Here is a 23,884-nt window from a genome sequence, read left to right as displayed (position 1 = left end):
TAGTCCACTTCTGAAAGAAGGCAATTTATTCTTTTTGCAGTTATACCAAATCTGACTGTGTAAGGTCATGACTTTCATAACCTCCAGAAGCTAATCCCCTGAGAGAGACATGATGTTGAGGGTTTGTAGGAGAAACCAGTGGAAGAAAAGTCATTCCCTAGAGATGGTTGGATGGTAGCCATGGTGGTGGCTATGCAGGAACAGTAAGATTGGAGGTGTAAATAGAGGGTAAAATGAGGTGGTAGTGCTAGTACTACGAACATGTTCTATGGATGCTGGAAGCTAAATATAAGGAGTAACCAAAAAGAGTGTTATGGAATGAATTGTGTCACTCAAAAGAGAAGCTGAAATCTTAACATTGTTCTTGTGAAGATGGGGAAATATGGTCTGAATGCCATCTGTGTGTTGGCGTTTTAAAAGGAAAAACAGACACAGAGACATAAAAGGAGGTTAAATGCCACGTGATTATGACAGCAGATACATCTGTGAACAGCCAATGTACACAGGGATTGCTGGCTGCCTTCTGAAACAAGGAGAGTCATGGAACAACTTTTCTCTCTCTCTCAATGTTCCCAGAGGCAATAAAATTCATCAACTTCCATTGAGCTGGTTCTGACTTACAACAATTATCCATTGGGTTTTCTGGCTGTAAATCACATATGAGAGGAGACTGTTCATCATTTCCCCATAGAATTTCCAGTGCATTCAAACCACCACGTTAGGATCAGCAATGCGATTCATTTTGGACTGCACTACCAGAGGTCCTTTCAGAAGGAATAAGGGTGGCTTATACTCTAAATTCGTATTTTCTGCCTCCAGAACTGTGGGAAAGAAATCTCTATTCCTTAAGACCACCAGCATTGTGATTATTTATTATAGGAGCCCTAGAAGACAAACACACAGAGATGGACAGGTGAAAAAGATTCATTTTAGTTAAATTTCTGTGCACTGCTGCTATTCACCCAGATTAGGGTTCTCACCCACAAGACATTTGAAAGTGGTTTGAGATATTTTAGGTTATCATAATGTGTGTGTGTGTGTGTGTGTGTGTGTTACAGGCATATAGAAGAGTTCCCTCCTACTCTTTCATAAGGAAGCTCTGGTGACCTAGTCTATAGTGAGCTCTGCTGCTAACCAAAAAGCAGTGCCTTTCTATCAGTTCACATCCACCATCTGCTCCTTGGAACAAAGATGGCAATCTCTTCCCATGTGATGTACAGCTTCTGCAAACCTCCTAGAAGGTCAACTATCAGTTGGTTTTGACACCACAGCAATGATTAATTTTTTGAGAGAAGTTCTGGTGGCCTGATCTCTAGGGAGTTGCATGGCTAACCCCAAGGTGACTTCAACCCCCCAGCTCCTCAGGAGAAAGATGAACAATCTCCTCCCATAGGATTTACAACCTTGGAAAACTTGGCTGGAGGGTCAGCTGAGTTAGATTCAATTTGACAATAATGAGGTTTTTGTCAAAAAGCACAGATAGGCCAGCGATGCTGGAAAACAGAGTTAAACATTCTTCCATGATAGAACATCTCACACAATAAAAATTATTTAACATCGAATGTCAATGTTAGGGAATTCTGACCTAGAAAAAAATTTTGTAAAGAATTACAGTTCTTCCAACTTGAGTGTACACAACAACAACAATGCCAATTCTACAGATGTTGTTGTTATGTGCAATCGAGTAGACAGCCACTCATAGTGACCCTATGTACAACAGCCCTAAACTCTGCTCTATCCGGTGCCAATCTGTCTCTGACACACCTACCCTCATTACCCAAGTCACTGAGTCAATCCATCTCATAGATGGACTTCCTCTCCTGTGCTGTCCTTCTACCCACCCAAGCATGACATCCCTGTCCAAGGACTGGTCCTGCCCTGCAGCATGTCCAAAGTATGTCAGATGAAGCTTCAGAATCCTTGCCTCCAAGAAGCAGCCTGGTTTAACCCTCTCCAGGACAAACCTGATCATTTTATTAGCAGTTCATGGTCTATTCAATACCCTTCTCCAACACCACAACTCAAAGGAATCAATTCTCTTATCCTCCCTACTCATTGTTTAGCTCTCTGGTGCATAGCAAGTGATTGCAAAGACCATGGCCTGTATCAGATACACTTTAGTCTCCAAACCGAAATAATTACTCTTCAGTACTTTGGAGAGGTCTCTAACAGCAGACTTTCCCATTGCAATATGTCTTTTAACTTCCTGGCTGCTGGTGCCAAGAATGTTGACTGTGGAGCCAAGCAAACTAAAGCTGTAAACAATCTTGATCTCTTAACCATCCATCTTGACGCTGCCAATAGGCCCAATGGTGAGAATCTTTGTTTGTTTTCTTGATATAGAGCCTCAATCCATATTGAAGGCTGGAGTCCTTGACCTTCTGCAGCAAGCACTTCAGGTCCTCTCAGTTTCAGCAAGCAGGATTGTGTCATCTGTGTAACTCAGATTGTTGATGAATCTTCCTCCAATCCTGCCACATTTCTCCTCCTACAGCCCAGCCTCCTTGATAATCTGTTCTGCATATGGAGTGAAAAGATATGAAGATAGGACACATCCCTGGCATACACCCTTCCAAACTTTGAACCATGCAGTGTTTCTTTGCTCTGTCTGACTACCGTCTCCTGGTAAACGTTTCACACTATCAAGTATTCTGGGATTCCCATTCTTCTCAGAGTCAGCCACAGTCTGCAGTGATCCACAGTCAAATGCTTTTGCATAATCAATGAAACACAGATCGATATTCCTCTGATAGTCCCTGCTATCAGGCAAGATACGTCTAACATTACCTACAATATCCTCAGTAGCACGGCCCCTTCTCAACCCAACCTGCACTTCTGGCAGTTCTCTGTTAATGTGCTGTTCCAGTCTTTTTGTATGATCTTCAGCAGAATCTTGCCTGCATCTGATATTAATTATATTGTTCAATAACTTCCACACTCTGTTGGATCAGTTTTATTTGGAATGGGAACAAATACAGATGCCTTCAAGTTAGTTGGCCAAGTAATTCTACAGATAGGATGGAGAAATCTGAAATATAGAATTACTATATTATCATGTAAGGAAGAAATACATTTATGATAAATATTCTTCTGGCTGACTTGGAATATATGTTTACTAGTTTGAAAAATGACAAGAAAAATAGATTGTATAGAGTACTTTTGAAAGTCTAAATGAGTCAGAATTTTTATTAGATGCTATGGGGTTATGTACAATTCATAGCGACCTTATGAACACATCTTAACCATGTCCTATTCCATGCCATTGTTATCACACATGACACTCTTGAGCCCATTGCCTCACTTAGTGTATTAGTCCACCTGACTGAGAGTCTTTTACTGTCATGAATTTTCTCAAATTCACAGAAAGAAGTGTATGTAAAAAAATTTGACTTTTGGTCTGGCATCTCACTTAGCAGAGTCTCTTTAAAGCTCCTTGACTCCAGCCAGTCAGTGTGCCTCCATGAAGTGGTTTCTAGATAGATCCTGCTCATCCAGATTTTTTTTAATGGCATACAGTCTTGTGAGGGCGTTCTGATGGTTTAATGGTAAGAAGATGGACTGTTAACTGAAAAGAATTCAGTTCAAAACCAACAGCTTCTTCATGGTAGGAAGATGGGACATTTCTTCCTATGCAATTTATAGCCTCTGAAAACCTGCTGGAATGTCAGTTTATGAGTTGGTTCCGAGCCCACGGTACATAATAATAAATATTTTCCAGTTTTGACTGCTCAGTGGAGTTAGCTGTGGAGATTTTAGAATATTCTTAGAAATTTTGATTCAGTAGTTTTGGTGTGGGATACAATTATATTTTCAAAAAAGAGCAGCAGACAAGATTCTGATTCAATATTGGTGAGAGTCTCTGATGGTCACATAAAAAATGATAACCTCTATTCTTTAAGCTTTAGACCAAACATAATCCTTGAAGTCTTCTTAAACCCAAACAGAGGTTTGGTTTCACAGCTGTAGGGCTGTGGTCTGTAAAGTTTTTTTGTTGGTTATGCTGCTCACCACATAGCTGAACATCTGTGGCAGCTGCTGTTCTGGAGAAAGTTGAGCAGCCTCACCTTGTTAAGATTTACAGCCCTGGGCAGGTGAGGGAGGATCTTTATGAGTCAGAACCAATCAGATGTCAGTGAGTTTACATTCAGAGTCTAGCATGTCAGCTTTGGGCACTATGCTCTTTTAAAGTTTCTCTATATGGAGTTTCATTGACAACAGGAACTTGAAAGACTAGATAGGATGTTTAGGTATTAGTGAATTTATGTTAGGAAAAGGGTGAGAATGGCAGTACAACTTGTAAAATGTAATCACTGTCATTTAGTTGTATGTGTAAAAATTGTTGAATTGGTTTATTTATTACTTTGTATATTCTTAAAAACAACAAACAAAATAAATTATAAAACAAATAAACTTGACCTTGTTTTTCAATAATATTCTCACTCTTGCTCTTGTGTTTACAACCAAATTCTTTAGTGGTTATATTTGGTGAGACTCTGTCATGGATATCTAGAAACATTTCGTGATCCTTCTGCATTCTATCTGGTGCTCAAAGCCTAAAACATTCCAATGATTATTACAATTGTGCCAGACTGATCAGTGTCTTATTTTGTTGTACATGAAGTCACTATGAATTGGAGCTACTGAATGACAACTAATGAAACCAACATTTACAGAATGATGTTTTAGCTTGGTTGTTGTTGTTGTGTACCATAGAGTCGGAACTGACCCGTTGCTGACCCTCCAGCAGATTCTCAAAGGCAGTTAATCTTATAGGAGGAGATTGTCCACCTTCCTCCTGCGAAACAGCTGGTGGCCTTGAACCACATGCTTCTGGGATTACAGTGCTGCTTCTTGCCACAAAGCCACCAGAGGTCCTATAGAAATAGAATAAATCTCTGGGCTATGAACTTGTTCTTTGCTGGTTGTAGGTATTGAGTTGGTTTCATCTCAAAGCAACACAATCCAGTTCTGTGACATCCTCATAATTGCTGCCATCTTTGAGGTCATTATAGTAACCATGTGTCAATTCATCTTGTTGAGGGTATTCCTCATTTTCTCTGATCCTCTGCTTTCCTCAAGCATGATGTCCTCCTCCAGGTCAGATCCCTTTTGATAACATATCCAAAGCATCTGAGATGAAGTTGTGCCATTCTTGACTCCAAAGAGGTATATACTTTTTCCCTATAGCTCCTGATATATCCAAATAAATATTCTTTGCCAATGCCATGATCCAAATTTATCAATTTCTTTTGATATATATATTATCTTCACTTTGAAATGGTTGACTCAACATCTACTGGCAACAAATTATTCATCATAATTATCTTCACTTCCTGCAAATGTAAATTTGAAGTCATTATGAAAGCTTCAAGGGTTGTTTGGTTTTCCAGGAAAACGTAAACTAAACTCAATAGCTTTCAGTCCATTCTTACTGATGCCAAGTCCCCAAAACAGTGTGGAACTCCCCTATAAAGTTTCTAAGGCTGTGATCTTTACAGAAGCAGGCTGCCACGCTTTCTCCTGTGGACCAGTGTGTATGTTATGCATCCATGTGCTTTCACTACTACAACACTAGAACTCCTCGTTTCACTAACCCTCAAAAAAGGAAAAAGCTTATGCTCCTGCTCTGATTTACATTTGACTTAAGATCTCATTTGTAACCTGGAGATTGCTTTGCAACCTGGGGATAACTTTTCCTCTCCTTTGATTTTTAAGCACACATTTATCCTGGCAAAAGTCTATGATTTATTGAGCCTTGATGAGATATACAGACAATCCATCTATACTCCTATTCTGGGGAAGAAAAAAAAATTCTTTTGTTTCTGTCCCTTTTCCATCTTGACCTCTCAGTGACCTCACGCCACATATTTGAATAAAGTTATTGATGAGGAAATAGGTATAAAGATTAAGGACTCTGAGTTACACAGGAAATCAAGGGGCAGGCTTGGGCAGACTAGTAGCCAATCCAGAAATCCCACCTCAGTAGTTTATCCAGAGTTTTGTAAGGCCAATCACATGCCAAAGAAGGTTTCAGATGAATGGAACTGCAAGCTGGTTTGCCCATTTGAAGAATTCTCCTTCAGATAAAACACACACACAAGAACTCATGTTCACACACATGCAAATATTTATAGTTTTGTTATGTAGGACTATTTAATGTATATTTTTAAGTCTCCTTATTTTTTATCATCTCTTTGTTTCATTAGTTAGATAGGAAAACAACCACTAGATTCAAATACACAAAAGCTAGGTGGTCAATTTTTTAAAATTTATTTAAAATTTTTCCAAGCCTGTTTATCTTAGGCTGCTATACAGAAAGACCACAAGTAATGATTTTATGAAACAAATTTATTATGTTATAGTTTAGTATGGATGCAGGAGTGGCATCCATTTCCTAAACTACATGCCTCTGGAAACTATGAACTTAGAGAAGTGACGATAGTTATAGAAAGGCTCCAGGTCTCTTGTTCATAGGGTCTCTATGAGTCATGCTCAACTCTGCGGCATCAATGCACCACCACACAATAGTTTAGTAGGCTGACAGTCCAAATTCAGAGTGCCAGCTAGGGAGAGAACCTTTCTCTCTGTTGGATTTGGAGGAAAGCCTTTGTTTCCCCTTAAATCTGTAGGCATAGTTTTCCAGCTAGGTCTCCATCTATACTGGCTCTCTCTTATATAAAGAAATTTCCTCTCATAAAGATCAGAATCTAAAAGGATATACTTCACTCCTGAAATTTTTTCTTGATGGTGCTGAAGTCCTCTTACCCCTTGGAACAATGTTCTCCCCTTTTGTCTTTGGTGTGTTTGTTAATTCTGTAATGTTAATTTTTTTCTTTTTATGTGTCATCAAGTCACTGACAACCCATGGCAACCCTTTGTAAAACAGCTCTGAACCCTGCTCTACCTTGAGGCAATTTCATTGTCTCTGGCATACTTACCCTCATTACCCTACTTACTGAGTCAATCCATGTCAACCATGGTCACCTTCTCTTGCACTATCCCTCCACCCTTCCAAGCATGAAGTCCTTCTCCAAGGATTGGTCTCTTTTGGCCACATGCCCAAAGTATGTGAGAGCTTCGAAATCCTTACCTCCAATGAGCAGCCTGGTTCCACCCTCTCCAGGACACCCTTCCTTGTTCTCTTAGCAGTACATGATATGTCCAATACTCTTCTCCAGCACCACAACTGAAATGCGTCAGTTCTTCTTTTACCATCTTTTGGTATTGTTCAACTTTCTGATGTATGTTGTTGTTTTGTGCCATAAAGTCACCTGCAACTCATAGTCAGCCTATGTACAATAGCTCTGAAGCCTGTCCTGTTCTGAGCCAATCTCACTGACACTGACACACCTAACCCCATTGCTCTAGTCACTGTATCAATCTATCTCATCCAAAGTCTTCCTCTTCTGAACTGTTCCTCCACCCTTCCGAGTTTGATGTCCTCCAAGGATTGGACCCTCCTGGCCACATGCCCAAAGTATGTGAGACAGAGCTTCACAATCTTAGCTTCCAAGAAGAAAGTTGGTTTCGCCCTCTCCAAGACAGACCTACTTTTTTTTTGGTGGTCCATGGTATGTATATTCAAGACTCTTCTCCAACAACACAATTCAAAGGCACCAATTCTTCTCTTATCATCCTTAGTCATTATCTAACTCTCTGATGCATAACAAGTAATTGCAGAGAACATGGACTGGATCAGGTGCATCTTAGTCTCTAGACTGATGTTGTTGCTTCTCAGGCCTATGGAAAGGTTCCTGACAGCAGATTTAACTAATGCAATTCATCTTTTGATTTCCTGTCTGCTGGTGCCAAGAGCGTTCAATACGAAGCTGATCAAGCTGTAACTGTTAACAACCTCAATCTCTTCTCTATCCATCTTGGTGCTGCCAATTGGCCCAGTAGTGAGAATCTTTGCCTTCTTGATTTTGAGCTTCCATCCATATTGAAGACTAAAATCCTTGACCTTCTGCAACAAGAGCTTGAGGTCCACCTCAGTTTCAGTAAACAAGGTTGTGTCATTTGCATAATGTAGGTTGTTGATGAGTCTTCCTCTGATGCATAGGAAGCAATTAATTGCTAAGATTATGGCTTGGATCAAGCACACCTTAGTTTCTAGATTGACATTTTTTCTCTTCAGTACTGTGGAGAAGTCCCTGACAGCAGATTTTTCCAATGCAATTGATCTTTTGATTTCCTGGCTGCTGATACAAAGAGTGTTGATTGTGGATCCAAACAAGCTGAAGCTGTTAAGAATCTCAATCTCTTCACCATTTATCATGATGTTGCTAATTGGCCCAGTGGTGAGAATCTTTGTTTTCTTGATGTTGAGCTTCAATCCATATGCATTATCAATTTGTAACTGACTTCCAGCTTACCCTCCATCAGATTTTCAGAGATAGTTAAGTTGCATGGGAGGAGATTGTCTATCTTTCTTTCATGGAGCAGCTGGTGGATTAAAGTGGCGTATCTTTGGGTTGATCTCATTACTACTTACCATTAAGTCACCAGAGCACCAATGTTAAGCACAAATTCTGTTTTTAAATTGCTTTTGTTTGATGATTACATATAGGTTAAGGAGATGCATATACAGGTGCCATATTAATAAGGGTAGTTAATAATGGGTCAAAGTGGCCATAATCGTCAGTATAATGTAATTGTCCTATGTGTTGTAGAATTTAACCTCTGAGATGTGTGGATAGACAAGACAGTCTGATATGTAAGGAATCATAGACAATCCATTAGAAGATGTGGGTTTAGTGCCATTCTCTATCACTGATGATTGTGTGTTTGGAGGTGGACTCTAATTCTCTGAATCTCTGTTCAGACAAGCAAAGTGGTAGGAATACTCTGGATCAATAATCCACATAGATTTGAGAGATTTGGAAGGCTTAATTTACAGTCTCCTGCAGGCATTCTTCTTCATCTGTTAAGGATAAGCTGACCAAAGCTGTTAGAATGTTGATGGTGGTAATTAAAGAAAATAATATATATATATAAATCAGGCCTGTGTTTTTTGAAGGGAAATAATCCATCTTGAGCCATTACCTAGAACACCTGGAGGGGAAAATATACTGAGTAATTCACAATTTTCTTTTTATCTTTTAAATACTTATGGAAAACAACAAAATGTACTTTGTAGAACCAATGAATGATCTCTGGCCATGTGATAACCAATGGTCTTGCTTTGTGTCTTTCTTCTAGGTGAAATCTTCCTTTCCCCCTTCTGTTTTTCATTTATTTGATTCTTCTTCTGATATTTGAGCCCACTTTTAGTTTTTCCTTGCCATAGTGGTCATAGTTCTCTTCCTATCCCTCTTGCTTGATCATTCTAGGTACCTGTACATATCTTAGGGATAATCTTACTTTTAGGTGAGGAAAACATTTATTTCTACCATTGTGGATGTTGAGTAAGCCTACAACTCACATTGACTCTCTTCTTCATGTTTAGCCTGCAATTTCAAACTCCCAAACCAGATTTTTATTATGTAAAAAACTAACCCTGAAAACACAAACAACAAAACTAACTCTGGTGTTCTTTTTAAAGGGTATGGAGATAGAAAAGTAATGGGCTTAGGGTTAGCCCAGAGAGAAGATTTTAACATGACCTGTCCTTTATTAGGTCTGTGATTTTGGAAGCAAATTATTGCTTCTGCTCAATTTTTGCTTCCTTATGAGGAGAAAGAAGGGGCAGTGGTCTTTCAGAAAAAATTCTACTTTTCCATCTTGGACACTGAGGTTTGATTTCGGGCTAATGCATCTCATGTGCAACTACAACTCTTCTGCCACTGGGGGCTTGCGTGTTACTATGATGTAGGCCTTAATGGACTAATATGGACTGGGAAGAGAGGTCTGGCGATTTGCCTCTGAAAATAAGCCATTGATGTGCCAGTCCTTGACTGATCATAGGATAGGTACAGGATCAAACATAATTTTTGTCAGTTATGCATGAAATTATCTCTGGCTTGGAAGTGAACTAGATGATAGTTAATTATCTCAGAATCAGAATATGGTTCAAAAAATAAGCCAAATTATGCTGTCTCTGATTAGGACTCCTGACTGAAAGAAAATACTAGATAAATGTCTATTTGTGTTTTATTGACTATGCAAAGTAATTTGACTGTATAGATCATGAAAAATTATGGCTAACAGTGAGAAGAATGGGAATCCCAGAACACTTAATTGTGCATGTGTGAAATCTATACTTAGACTATGAAGCCATTGTGCAAACAGAGCAAGTGAACGTTGTATAGTTTTAAACTAGGAAAGATGCATGACAGGATTATATCCTTATTACTCCCAATTTAATCTGTATGCTGAGCAAATTATTCAAGAGACTGGACTCTATAACGATGAATTTGGCATTAGGATTCGAGGAAGACTCATAAATAACCTTTGTTATGTTAAAATGACACAACCTTGCTTGGTGAAAGTGAGGTGGACTTGGAAACACTTGCTGCAAAAGGATAAACACTGCAGACTTCAATATGGATTGCATCTCAATGTCAAGAAAACAGTAATCCTTGTCACTGGACTAATAGGCAATATTATGATAGATGGAGAAAATATTGAAACTATTAAAAACTTCATTTTACTTGGTTCCACAATAAATATACTTGGTAGCAGCAGTCAGGACATCAGGATATATATTGCATTGAGAAAGTCTGAGTCAGGGACCTCTCCAAAGTACTGAGGAGCAATGAAGTCAGTTTGAGGACTAAAGAGTGCCTGATTCAGGCCATGGTCTTTTTAGTTACTTGCTATATATCTGAGAGCTGAACAGTAAACAAGGATTACAGAAGAACTGATGTTTTTGAATTGTGCTTTTGGGGGAAGATTAGTGAATATCCCATGGACTGGGAAAAGAACAAACAGATATGTCTTGGAGAAAGCACAACCAAGCTATTTCTTGTAGGCAAAGATGATGAAGCTATGTCTCACATACTTTGGGCATGCTGCTAGGAGAATTTATTTCTTGGTGGGGGACATTCTGCTTGGGAATTTGGATGGACAGTGAAGGAGAAGATGGCCCTCAACCAGGTAGATTGACACAGTGATTGCAGCAATGGGTTTCAGTGTGTCAGAGATTGTGAGGATAGAACAGGGTTCGGATCTGTTGTTCATAGGGTTGCTAAGAGTTGTACTTGATGGTACCTAAAGAACAACAATCTACAGTGAGACCATTAACTTTTGATTCACCTTCCTATAATTTAACCAATTTAACTACTACTGCACAACCACTGCTCTATTTGTATGAAATATAACCCGTAGATTATATTGTGTGTGTGTGTGTGTGTGTGTGTGTGTGTAAAATGTGTATGTGTTGTTGTTGTGCACCATCAAGTCAGAAATGACTCAAAGCTAACCTCCTAGCAGGTTTTCAGAGGCAGTTACTCACACACAAGGAAATTGTCCATCCTTCTCCCATGGATCAGCTGGAGGATTCAAACCCATGCTTTCAGGATTGCAGCACAGGTTCTTACCCACCGCTTACCCTCTAACAGGTTTTAGAGGCAGTATATTGCCTCTGTAACTGTCCGTCTTCAATAAAAAAGCTGGTAAAATCAAACCACATAACTTTAAGATTGCAGTGCATCTTCTTACTTCTAGGCCAGAGTGTGTGTAAATATAAATAGAAGTATAAGAAGAGTGTGAAATAGAAATATAAAAATAGAAATAATGTTGTTGTTAGTTGCTGTTGAGTCAAGTAAGACTTATAGTGACCCTGTGAACAAGCCGACCTGAACCCAGCCCTATTCTGACCATTGCCATAATTTCTGACAGACTACAGCCCATTACTGAAGTCACCATGGCATGTATATGATTGTATAACACAGTGGGCAGGAGAAGGATGAGCAATCTCCTCCCATGCAAATGAACTGCCTCTGAAAACCCATTGGAGGGTCAGCTATGGTTCCACTCCAATGGTACACAACAACAACAACAACAACATAAGACAGTACAGGGAAGAAAGACCCGGGATGAGATGAATTGACACAGTCACTGAGGTAATGGGAGAAAGCGTGTCAGAGACAGTGACATTACTTCAGGATAGAGCAGGGTTCAGAGCTATTGAGAACAGGGTTACTTTGAATCACAGGTGACTTGATGGAATGTAAGAACAATAACATATACGTATGAATGTATACGTGTGTGCCTGTGTGTATTTATATATGTGAGTATATATGCAAGTAAATATGTGGGAGTACATATATATGCAAGTATATGTGAGTATATATATACACACATATACATATGTACACATGTATATATACATGTATGCACAGATATACCTATACATACATATGGATATATACACTTATATACACACATATATGCATATATACATATATATATATATACACACATATACATACACACACACACTCATGTGGGCCTGCCTGGATTAGGAGGAAGCTGGCCCACCCACCGTCTCCACTCCCTACACTCTTGTCCAGGTTTCAGAGAGCTATTGTGCACAAGGTTGCTCGATACGAGTCACAAGTAACACCACGGTGCATAACAATGTCTCTATATAAATATAGCCTAGTGGTAAGAAGCTGCGCTACATACCTGAAGGCATGTGGTTTGAATCCATCAGCTGCTCTGCAGGAGAAAGATGAGAAATCCCCTCTCTGGCAATTAACCGCTTCTGAAAACCTGCTAGAGTGTCAACTATGCATCAGTTTCAACTCAACGGTACACAACAACAGCTTATATATTGCTGCTGTTGTTGTGTTTAGTTGAGTCAACTGTGACTCATAGTGACACTATTCACAATAGCTTGAACCCTACCCTATCCTAAGCTAATCTCACTGCCTCCAAAACACCTATCTCCATTATTATAGTTACTGAGTAAATCCATCTCATCCAGGGTTTTCCTCTCCTGCATTGTCTCTCTACTCTTCCAAGCATGATGTCCTTTCCCAAGGACTTGTCTCTCCTGGCAACATACCCATATGTGAGACAGAGATTCAAAATCCTTGCCCCCAAGTAACTTGATTTCACCCTCTCCAGGGCATTCCTGTTTGTTTTTTTGGCAGTCATATTATGTTCAAGACTCTTCTCCAGTCCCACAACTCAAAGGCATAGATTATTCTCCTATTACCCTTAGTCATTATCTAGTTTTCTGATGCATGGCAAGTAATTGCAAAGACCATACCCTGGATCAGGTACACCTTAGTCTCCAGATTGACATCATTGCTCTTTAGCACTCTGGAGAGTCCCTGATAGCAGATTTTCTCAATGCAATTTGGCTTTTTATTTCCTGACTACTGGTGACAAGAGTGTTGATGGTGAAACTGAATAAGCTGAAATTGTTAACAATTTTAATACCTTCTCCATCTATCATGATGCTTCCAATTGGGCCAGTGGTGAGAATCATTCCCCCCCCCCCTTGATGTTCAGCTTCAAAGCATATTGAAAATTGTAGTCCTTGACCTTCTGCAGCAAATGCTTCAGGTCATTTTCAGTTTTGATGAGCAATGTGTCATTTGTACAATGCATGTTGTTGGTAAGTTCTCCATTTCTGAAGCCACATTCCTTCTCATAAAGTTCAGCCTCCTGAATAAATGGTTCCATATGTAGATTGAAAGGTATCGAGATAGCAGACATTCCTGATGCACTTCTCCTTGCTCTGTTCTGATGACTTCTCCCATACACACACACACACACACACACACACACACACACGTGCGCGTGCGTTGTTGTTACGTGTTATTGAGTCACAACCAGCTCATAGTTAACCCCCCAGGAAGTTTCAGAGGCCATAAATTGCTCTGGAGGAAATCATCCATCTTTCTCTCTTAGAGCATCTGATTGACTCAAACTCTTGCTTTTGGGTGGGCAGCACAATTCCTTACCCACTAGGGTACCAGAGTTCCATATGTATTCATTTGCCAGTTGTCACAATGTCAGAACTGACTTATGGTGACCTCACGTATGTTAGAGTAGAATGTGCTAAATAGGGTCATAACATCAGTGCCAGTGTTTTTCAGATATACACTCCCCCCATTTGTGTGTATGTATATTATGTGATCAAGAGCCAATTGTAATGTAGGAAGAAGTTTAAGATGTACAAGAGATACTGGCAAAAATAGAAGGCTCCAGGAATCAACATATTTCAACTTATATACATATACAGCCATGAACGGACTCACTAGTTTGTGCCAGGTAATTTGGAGGACAGCTCTTTATCTGGAAGAGATTAATATTTGGTCCTATTCCCAAGAAAGATTATCTGACAGAATATGGAAATTATAGAACAATATAATTAATATCACATGCAAGCATAATGCGAATGTCATCCAAGAAAGGTTAGAACAATACATTGACAGAGTACTGCCAGTAGTTCAATCTGGGTTTGGAAGAGGCCATGGCATCAGTGTGACATTGTGGAAGTCAGATTGATTCTGGTTGAAAGCTTAGAACACCTGATGAATGTCTACTTGTGTTTTATTGACTATGCAATGGCATTTGACAAACTATCCTTACGCTTGAGAAGAATGGAGACTCCAGAACACTTACTTATGTTTTTATAAAATCAATGCCTAGAAGCTGCTGTGTGAACAGAGCAAGAGAACACTGCATGGTTTAAAATTAGGAAAAGTCAACATCAGGATTGTATTATTTATCCATACCTATTCAATCTCTGTGCTGGGGAAATTATTTAAGAATCTGGACTCTACGAAGAAGAATGTGGAATCATAATCAGAGAAAGACTCATCAGCATCCAGCATTACGGAGATAACACAATCTTGCTGCTCAAAATGAAGAGAACTTGAAATGCTTGTTGCAGAAGATCAAAGGCTACAGTAGCCTTCAATATAGATGGCATCTAAACATCAAGAAAACAAAAATTCACACCACTAGAATGACAAATAACATTATGATAGAGGTGAGGAAAAGATGGATATTGTCAATGATTTCATCTTTTTTTTTATCTGCTATCAACAGCAGTCAGAAGACATATTGCATTGGAAAAATCTGCAGTCAGCGACCTCTCCAAATTACTGAGGAGCAATGATATCAATTTGAAACTTAGGTGCACCTGATACAGGTCATGGTCTTTTCAGTCCCTTCTTTTTTTTTTTAAATTTTTTAATTTTATTTTATTATTTTTGTGTGAGTGTACCATCAAATCAGATCTGACTGGTACAGGAGGAGATTGCCCCTCCTTCCCCGGCAGAGCATCTGGTGGATTCGAACTGTGCACCTCTGGGATTGTAGTTGCAGCTTCTTGCCACTAGGCCACCAGAGCTCCCCTTTTCAGTCCCTTCTAATGTGAGAGCTGGACAATGAATAGGGATGACAGAGGAAGAATTGATGTCTTTGAGCTCTGGTTTTGGAGAAGAGTACTAAACATTCTGTGAACTGTCAAGAAGAACAAACAGTATGCCTCGGAGAATGTGCAGCCAGAGTGCTCTTTGGAGTCAAGGACAGTGAAGCTTCATCTTACATACTTTGAGCTTGTTGTTAGGAAAGGCTTTTCCTTGGAAAGGGCCATCATCCGTGGGCTGGTGAAGAGTCAGCGAAAGAGAGCAAGATCCTCAACTAGATGGACTGACACAGTGACTGCAGTGATGGGCTCGAGTGTGTGAGAGAGGCTAAGGAGGTGCAGGAAAGGACAAGGTCCACATGTATCTTTCCGAAGGTTGAGTCATACTCAACGAGATCTAACAACAACACATGTGTGTATATTTTTTGTACCTACATAATTTTATATGATATACATGCATAATTGCATATATACACTCAGCTTGCAATAGTTTCATATCATATATATTTCTCCTCAATCAAGTCATTGCTACCAATTCTATTCCAATTCATAGTGACCCTCCATTGGGTTTCTGAGATTGTAAATCTCAATGTGAATTGATTTCCCATCTTTCTCCCTTAGATCATAACGTGGTTTGAGTCACTGAAGGTAGGCAGACCTTTTGATTGTGCAATGGACTATGCAAGGTTTATTATATTTATGAGTATATTAATATTCATATTAGTATATTTATTAGCATAAAGTGTGCCTGATTCAAGCCATGATCTTCGTAATTACTTGCTATTCATCAGAGAGTTGGACAATGGCTAAGGATAATACAAGAATTGATGACTTTGAGTTGTGGTGCTGGGTAAAAGTATTCAGCATGCCATGGACTGCCAAGAGAACAAACACATCTATTCTGGAGAGGGTAAAACCAAATGCTCCTTGGAGGCAAGGACTTTGAAGCTCTGTCTCACATACTTTGGGCAAGTAGCTAGGAGAGACCAGTCCAGGACATAATGTTTGAAAAGGTAGGAGGACAGTACAGGAAAAAAACAGACCCCACGTGAAATGGATTGAGATAGTAGCTGGTGTAATGGGGTAGATGTGTCAGAGACGGTGAGATTAGTTCAGGATAGGGCAGTGTTCAGAGCTATGGTATATAGGGTTGCTATGAGTTGCAGGCAAGTCGATGGGACATAACAAAACAAATATTATTTGCAATTGTATGTGCCATTTGTGAGCTCTTCCTTATCATAATTGAGAAATATTATGAAGTTGAAAATACTATATTTAAAGATGTTGCTGCTGTTGTTATGTGCCGTCAAGTTGCCTGCAACTCATAGCGACTCCAGCTACAACAGCTCTGAACCCTGCTCTATCCTAAGCCAACCTTATTATCTCTGAAATAACTACCCCTGTTTCCCTAGTCATTGAATGAATCCATCTCATTGAGAATCTTCCTCTCTTGTGCTGTTCCTCCACTTTCCCAAGTATAATGTCCCTCTCTAAGGATTGCTCTCTTCTTGTAACATGCCCAAAATATGTCAGATGGTGCTTCAGAATCCTTGCCTCCAAGAAGCAGCCTGGTGTCACCCTCTCTAGGATGTACCTGTTTGCTCTCCCAGCAGTCCATGGTATATTATTCAGCCCTTTTCTCCAGCACCACAGCTCAAAGGCATCAATTCTTCTTCTATCATCCCTAGGCATTGTCCAGCTTTCTGATGCATAGCAAGCAATTGCAAAGACCATGGCCTGTATCAGGTTCCCGTTAGTCTCCACACTGACATTTAAAGATAAGTTATTATATTGAGCTTTGATAGTCTAGTGGATAAGAAGTTGTGCTGTAAACCCCAAAGCAGACAGTTCACACCCAGCAGCTACTCTTTTGGAGAAAGATGGGCAGTCTCCTCCTGTGTGATTTACAGACTTACAGTCTATGAAAATTTGCTAAAGGACCAACTATGGGTTGTTTTTGACTTGATAGCAATGTATGAGTTACACACACACACACACATGCACACACACATACACACACACAGACACAGGCAGAGATAACAGAGACAGAAATAGATAAATAGGTAGACAATTATCTTTTAAGCTAAAAGTGTAGGAGCAAGTGTACCATAGTCAGAGGGTAACCTAGCCTGGAGGTAACAGCAGTTCTTTGAAAGTTGAGCCTCCTACCCTCAAAGAGTGCTTGCCTTAGAAGATAAAAACATTTAAAATATTTTTCAGAAATGAACTCGATCTTAGATAGAAAGGTAGAACAATTTACAGTTTATTTAAACTTATAAATGAACCCATTAATTTTTTTAGTCCTTTAAACTTTACAGAGAGAGAAAGATGAGCAATCTATGCTAAAATATTTAAATGTTGGCACCGTAGAGGTCCATGTTAAACCAAGTGGTAAACTAACAGTTGCAAATAACAACACAGGCTTCCCCTAATCTTGCTAAGATTGGTACTTCATCTTTCTCTATGTAGTGTTTTTACAGGGCATGGCCCATTACTCAACGTGGTGTGCACCTGATTGATCCTCGATGCTCTGAGCAAATGAAGATGGGACGTTAGACCCATAATTCATGTCAACTTCTCTCCTGCATAATTTATTTACTCTTTCACATTTTTCTTATTTCCACAAGATGTATTTTAGTTTTGTATAATCTGCTTAGTTGGCTCAATTTCCTTTCATTTTTAAAAATTTATTATTAATATCAGTAAAAATTTACAGAGACTTTGGATTTCCATGCATTCATTGTTGTACTTTTCTCCCCTCCCAAGCAAAAGAAAAATTCTTTCATTGTTTTACAAACCCTCCCTCAGGTCCACTTCACCATGTAGCCTTCACTCTAGACTCCTGTCATGACAAAAATACCTAATCACATATCCCTTTTAAGCAGTTTTCTCCCTCATCTGTTTCAGTGCAGTATACATTATTGGATCCATCTTCCTCAGTCTTCCCCCAACCCCGATGCCAGTCCTGTTTTACAACAGTGGCACCACGCAGTATTTGTCCTTTTGTGACTGTGATACTCCACTCAGCATAATGTCCTCCGGGGTCACCCATTTTGAATAATATTGCATGAGTTCCTTGTTTTTCAATGCAGCATAGTATTCCGCTGTGTGAAGAGTATACCACAGCTTCTCTATCCATTCGTTTGTTGATGGGTGGGCACTTATGTTGTTTCCAACTCCTTGCTATTGTGAACAAAGTTGCAATAAACATGGGTGTGCATTCAATTTTCAACTTAGATGTTGATAGATCATATGCTGAAGTTACCAATATGGTAACTCTTGTGATGCTAAAAATAAAAATGCTTCAGTGACCCTGGGTTTCCCCATCCTGTGGAGTCCACTGGCAAAAAAGAGACTTAAATACATTGGTCAAGTACATTAACACCAAGATGGACACTACTTTGACCAAGTTGTATACGTATCCACAGTTCATGCATCTCAGAAACGATTTATGGCCTGGAAAGTGGTCATGAGTGATTAAAGACAAAACCACTGAATCCTTAAATATGAATATTCTACCATACAAATTCTGCTTCTGGATAAGTCCATTGGAAAGAAATTTTCTTTGTCTTTTATGACCATGGAGGGAGAGCACACGTTCTAAAATCTGAGATGTCTAGACGGAATGATGTAGTTTTACTAATCTGCAGTGAACAAGTTCACATTTTTTTAAGCAAATCAGAGATTTCTGTTCTTACATGTGGTTATCTCCCTACCTCACAGCACCTTGATAAAGCTTTCCCTTCCTCCAACTTCCCCATTGCTGGCAAGGTCAGAGTACTCAGGAAGCAATATATAAGCATGGATTTTCTTATGTTTTTTGCCAATGTGTAGCAAACAGTTTCACAGGTGAGAAGCAATAGGTTTGATATTCCTCTAAGTAACTTAGAGAACGAAATAACAATAGAGTCAATTACTAGAAGGTACTGGATGGGTCCAGATGGAAAACCAGAAGGGCATGGTTTTGAGGAGGTTGAGTTATGTAGGCTCTCAGAAACTTAGGGAAAAAGGAACAGTCCAAGACTTTCACAAAGCATTGTAGCTGAAATAAACAAGTTTGTTTTCTTCTAAATTTGTGTTGTTTTCTGAATGCCTAAATGCCAGATGAGACTCGTCAATTTATATGTATGTCAACTCCTTGTCTAGGGAAGATAGTACAAGGTGACACTCTAACGAAGACAACTGAAAGTCAGGGGGGAGGGAATGAACTAAACACAAGGAAATCATGACCTTTCTACCAAAGAGGGAATGCTCAATGGCCTATGATGCCATTGAAGCTTATTCCCCTTGTAGGTCTACAATGAGACATAATCTAAACTACTACCACTTTTTATACAAATTTTAAGAAGTTTGGAAAGTGTAGGAAATGGGGAACACTATTACTCAGTTTATATTTTCTCTTATTACCTCAGTTGAGGACATGATATTTGTGAGCTCTGACTGGAGGGAGAGGTTGCTGTTAGGTGTATGCCTACAGTTACGAACCCTTGAGCAAGAAGATGTTCCTAAAACAGCATGAACAAAGATTATGGATTGAATTGTGTCCCTCACAATGTTGTTTCAGTCCTAATTCCTAGCATTTGTATATATGATCTTATTTGGAAATGAGATTCCCGCTACCATAATGAGGTCAGATGAGGTCATTAGGGTGGGCTTTCATCCAATATAACTAGTCTCCTTATAAGAAGAGGAAAAGAAATACAGACACACAGGGAGAATACCATATGAAGGCAGAAATCGAGGCTGAATTAGAGCGACGTATCGTAAAACAAGCAATACCCTCCATCATTAGAAGCTAAGAGGAAGACATGAAACAGAGCATCCAAGCCTTTTGAGGAAGTCAGCAATGCTAACAACTTGAATTTGTAATTCAAGCTTCTAGAACTATGAGAGTCTCCAGAACTATTTTTGTTGTTTTAATCCGTTCTATCTGGAATATTTGATAGAGCAGTCCCAAATAACAACATCAGGAGATCAAAGGTTTCAAAGACACGAAGATTTTTGCTATGGGCAAGAATCAGGAGAACATTTCAGAGCTTCCAGATATCAAGAATATCCTGTTCATTAGTTTGCCTGTGTAGGACGTCTCTTGTGATTCATTTTAGCATGGCATGTTTGAGAAGAAAGTCGTGGACACTTTCTTTGAATATACACATCAGAAGATAGGATAGAAGTTATGCCAGAGAGCAGAGAACAAGAACTCATTTTTGGGTAGCTGAGTGAAACTGGATTTAGGGAAATATAGAACAGAAGCTAGTGCTAGCAACTGAAACTGCTGCAGTGTAACTTTAGCTTGATTAAATTCTTGGTGGAGAATGTGGCATAAGAAAAAGGGTTGTGGTCATATAACAATGATTATCTTTGGTTTCAAAACATTTACTTACCAAATGATCTTCAGGGGCATGTAATTACTGTGAAATTATACAGTGTAACTTTCCAATCAAACTGTATATGACCATCAAAGAAAAGCAGTTCAGCTCCGAGCAGTGAGCCAGGCTGGTGTGAAAGGCTGGATTCCAGTGGTAGCTTAATTTGTTCTGCAAAACAATGTATTCAAATTTTGTAAATAAACTAGTAGAAAATTAAAAAAAAAACCCAAAAAAATCTGACTGTCAAAACATTAAACCTCTATGTGCCTCGGTTTCTTTATCTGCAGTACTGATGCCACAAAGTGAACACTTAGTTCGTTGAAAAAAAGGTAAAGGGTTTGGAAGCAATACGTAACACTATAAGAGATGGGGTTAAGGAAAGACACAGATCACAACTGGAGGGCTTGGCTTAAGTTGGAGGAAACACGTCTGAATTCACTGGAAGGCATTAGATACAAGATTAACAGAGGTGGCATTGATGAAAAACCTTCAGTTTTCACTTTATCAGAGGTCTCATCTTTCTTTTTCCTTAATTATAAACTTAGTTTACTATTTAAAAAATATTTTTGGCAAGCCCTTTTGCATTTTCAAAACTTACTTTAAAATGCTCTCTACTTCTCGGGCAAAGCCAGGAGTCCTTGTGCACATACGACATGACTCCTGTTGCTATGGCAATTTAATGTTTACTAGAAAAAATATTACCAGTTAATAATAGCCTGCATGGAAATAATAGCTACTGCTGGGCCCTTCAGAGTTACACACCATCAATTTCCAATTTGCTGAAATAGGTGCAATTTGCCTTTTGAGTTTCAAGGATTACTTTTTCCAGGCCCCCTAGATGTTTTCCCCCAAGCCCTACCACAGGCCAACACGCCAAATGATGAGAGGAGAAAGCTGCTGTATTGGAGCCTCATCATAATTTCAACATTAGGAATAATGAATAAATTAAAAGGTTACTATTTATTGGCTTTGCTTAAGAGTGAAATCACAGGGGACTAAACATCCTTTTCCAGAATTTCACTTCCAAAAAGCAAATCAACCAGATGTGTTGAATTACTGAGTCAAAGATCACCCCCATGCATAACAAAAATACCTTTCAAGGTATCCAACTCACACTCACCTCAAGTGTGGGCTGTTTCTATAGTTACTTATTAATTAACTTATTGATTAATTGGTCCTTTCCATTCTACATTAATTCATGCATAATAATTCCATTTTTAATGTGCAAGTTTCTAACCTAGGAGCATGCAATTTAATGAGTGCAAGGTTTTGATGAACCTCCTTCTCCTATCAGTTATCCAGCTGAAAGTCAACAAGGAGGGCAGAGTGGGAGGACGTAGCTCATGACTCAGACTCCGTAGACTCCCACAATTGAGTACCTTTCACCCACATACTGGAAGCTGTGTCAAAGCACTGGACTGTGTAATCTGGTGCGTAGGCTTATGGAAGGGAAAATCCTTGCCACAGAACTCAAGGAAAGAAGTCGTACTTCTGATAGTCTTAGCTTATGCTTCCAGGGAAAATCTGGAGAATCAATCAGCTGTCATGACAACCAGTTCCATCGCATTTTCCCCAGGGGAGGAAAATTAGTGAGTGAATGAATTTTGTGTGGATGAGGAATCCAAGGCTGTGGTAGTCTGCAGATATTGAATTTCCCACCCCCTCCAAGCCAATGATTCTCCATAATTAAGGTAAAAGAGAATTACTAGATGAAGAGAGTGGTTAAGAATAACAATCAACACCAACTCAAACTCAACGCTTTTGGGTCAGAATCATTGCAAATCTGGCCCTCTAGCAGATTTTTGGAAGCTGTAAATTGCACAGGAAGAAATTGCTCATCTATTTTGTTCTGAGCAACTGATGGATTAGAGTTTGGCATTTGGGCAAGCAGTACAGTTTTCCAAGGACTATATCACCAGAGATTCTTACTTCTCCAAAACTGAGCATATGTCATAAGCTATAGAGTCAGAACCAACACATGGCTGACCTTTCAGCACGTTTTCGGATACTGTCAGTCACATGGGAAGAGAGTGCCCATTTTTCTTGTGTGGAACAGCTGGTGGATTAAAACTTCTGGATGGTGGATTACCACCAGAGCACCAGCGCTCCTTATCTGTCTATAGAAATAGCTCATAGAGTGTTATTTTCAAAGTTTATATTGTGTGATTTTTCAAAGACCACTTTGAACCTTGAGAATCATAGTAAGAATCCTGGCATAGAAATTGAATTCCTATACATCAACATGAATCTTTGAAAATGTAAAATGCCCCTGAATGGTGAGTACATTAGGTCTGGGCGTAGTACCTGATATGTAGGACTCAAAGCTGGAGGGTTGGTGGTTTAAATCCCATAGCTGCTCCTCTGACGAAAACTGGACAGTCTCTTTCTATAAAGATTTAAATCCTCAGAAACCTGATGGATGCTCACTAAGAGTGGAGCTCAACTCTAGGGTAACGAGTTTGGTTGGGTTTATAAGTCATTTGTATTTTCAGTTGAAATTATTTTCTTCTTGTTAGATACCTGCTTCCTTGTGGGAAGTAAGCAGTGAGAGGTTGTGGAGGACAATTATTTCCCAACTTGGCAAATGTCACAGTAGACTAGGCATGGGAAAGGGCATCAGATAGTCAGGAGAAATGAGAAGGGTAAATAAACAGAAAGTGCAAAGTGCAGTCTTCTTATTTGCAATTCTGTTTGTACAGTGGAAAAGTGGTAAAGAGATCTGTTTTATTTTAGTGTCTCTCTTCTTTTTTCCTGTTGCCCTGTCATGAACTTGGCATTTCATCACCCAGTTGCTTGCATTCTTGCAGCCTGGGTGCTGACAAGCTTCTCAAAGATGAGAAATTGGGTTTTGTGAGAAGTTTAGAACTGTATCCCCAAGGATATTTCTTTCTGTCAGAGTATCACTGGAGCAAATCTGTAGACTCTAAATATCCTCTGGCAGGCTGTAAATTTTAGACATGGCACCAGCAAAGAGAGAAGAGGGAACAACAGCAAATGTCAGGACTGCTTGGTGTCCGGTCAGAATGCAATTAGTGTGAAATTTGGTATGATACACCATGTTCTCTACTCTAAGACATTCTTGGAGGGGAGAAGAGAGTAGGCATGTGCTGCATCCAAATAATAATTAAACAAGGAAAGAAACTAGGATGGAGATTCTTTGTGAATTTGAGTGTTGTTTGAAAGAGGCCAGAATGGAGGGCCTTTGAAACATTCTTTTCTATTCTACTGTATAACAATGAAA

This window comes from Elephantulus edwardii, unplaced genomic scaffold (assembly GCF_000299155.1).
Source record: "Elephantulus edwardii isolate Elephantulus edwardi_28Jun2011 unplaced genomic scaffold, EleEdw1.0 scaffold00256, whole genome shotgun sequence".
Lineage (NCBI taxonomy): Eukaryota > Metazoa > Chordata > Mammalia > Macroscelidea > Macroscelididae > Elephantulus > Elephantulus edwardii.
The sequence above is the reverse complement of the archived record's forward strand: the minus strand, read 5'-3'. Positions refer to the sequence as shown.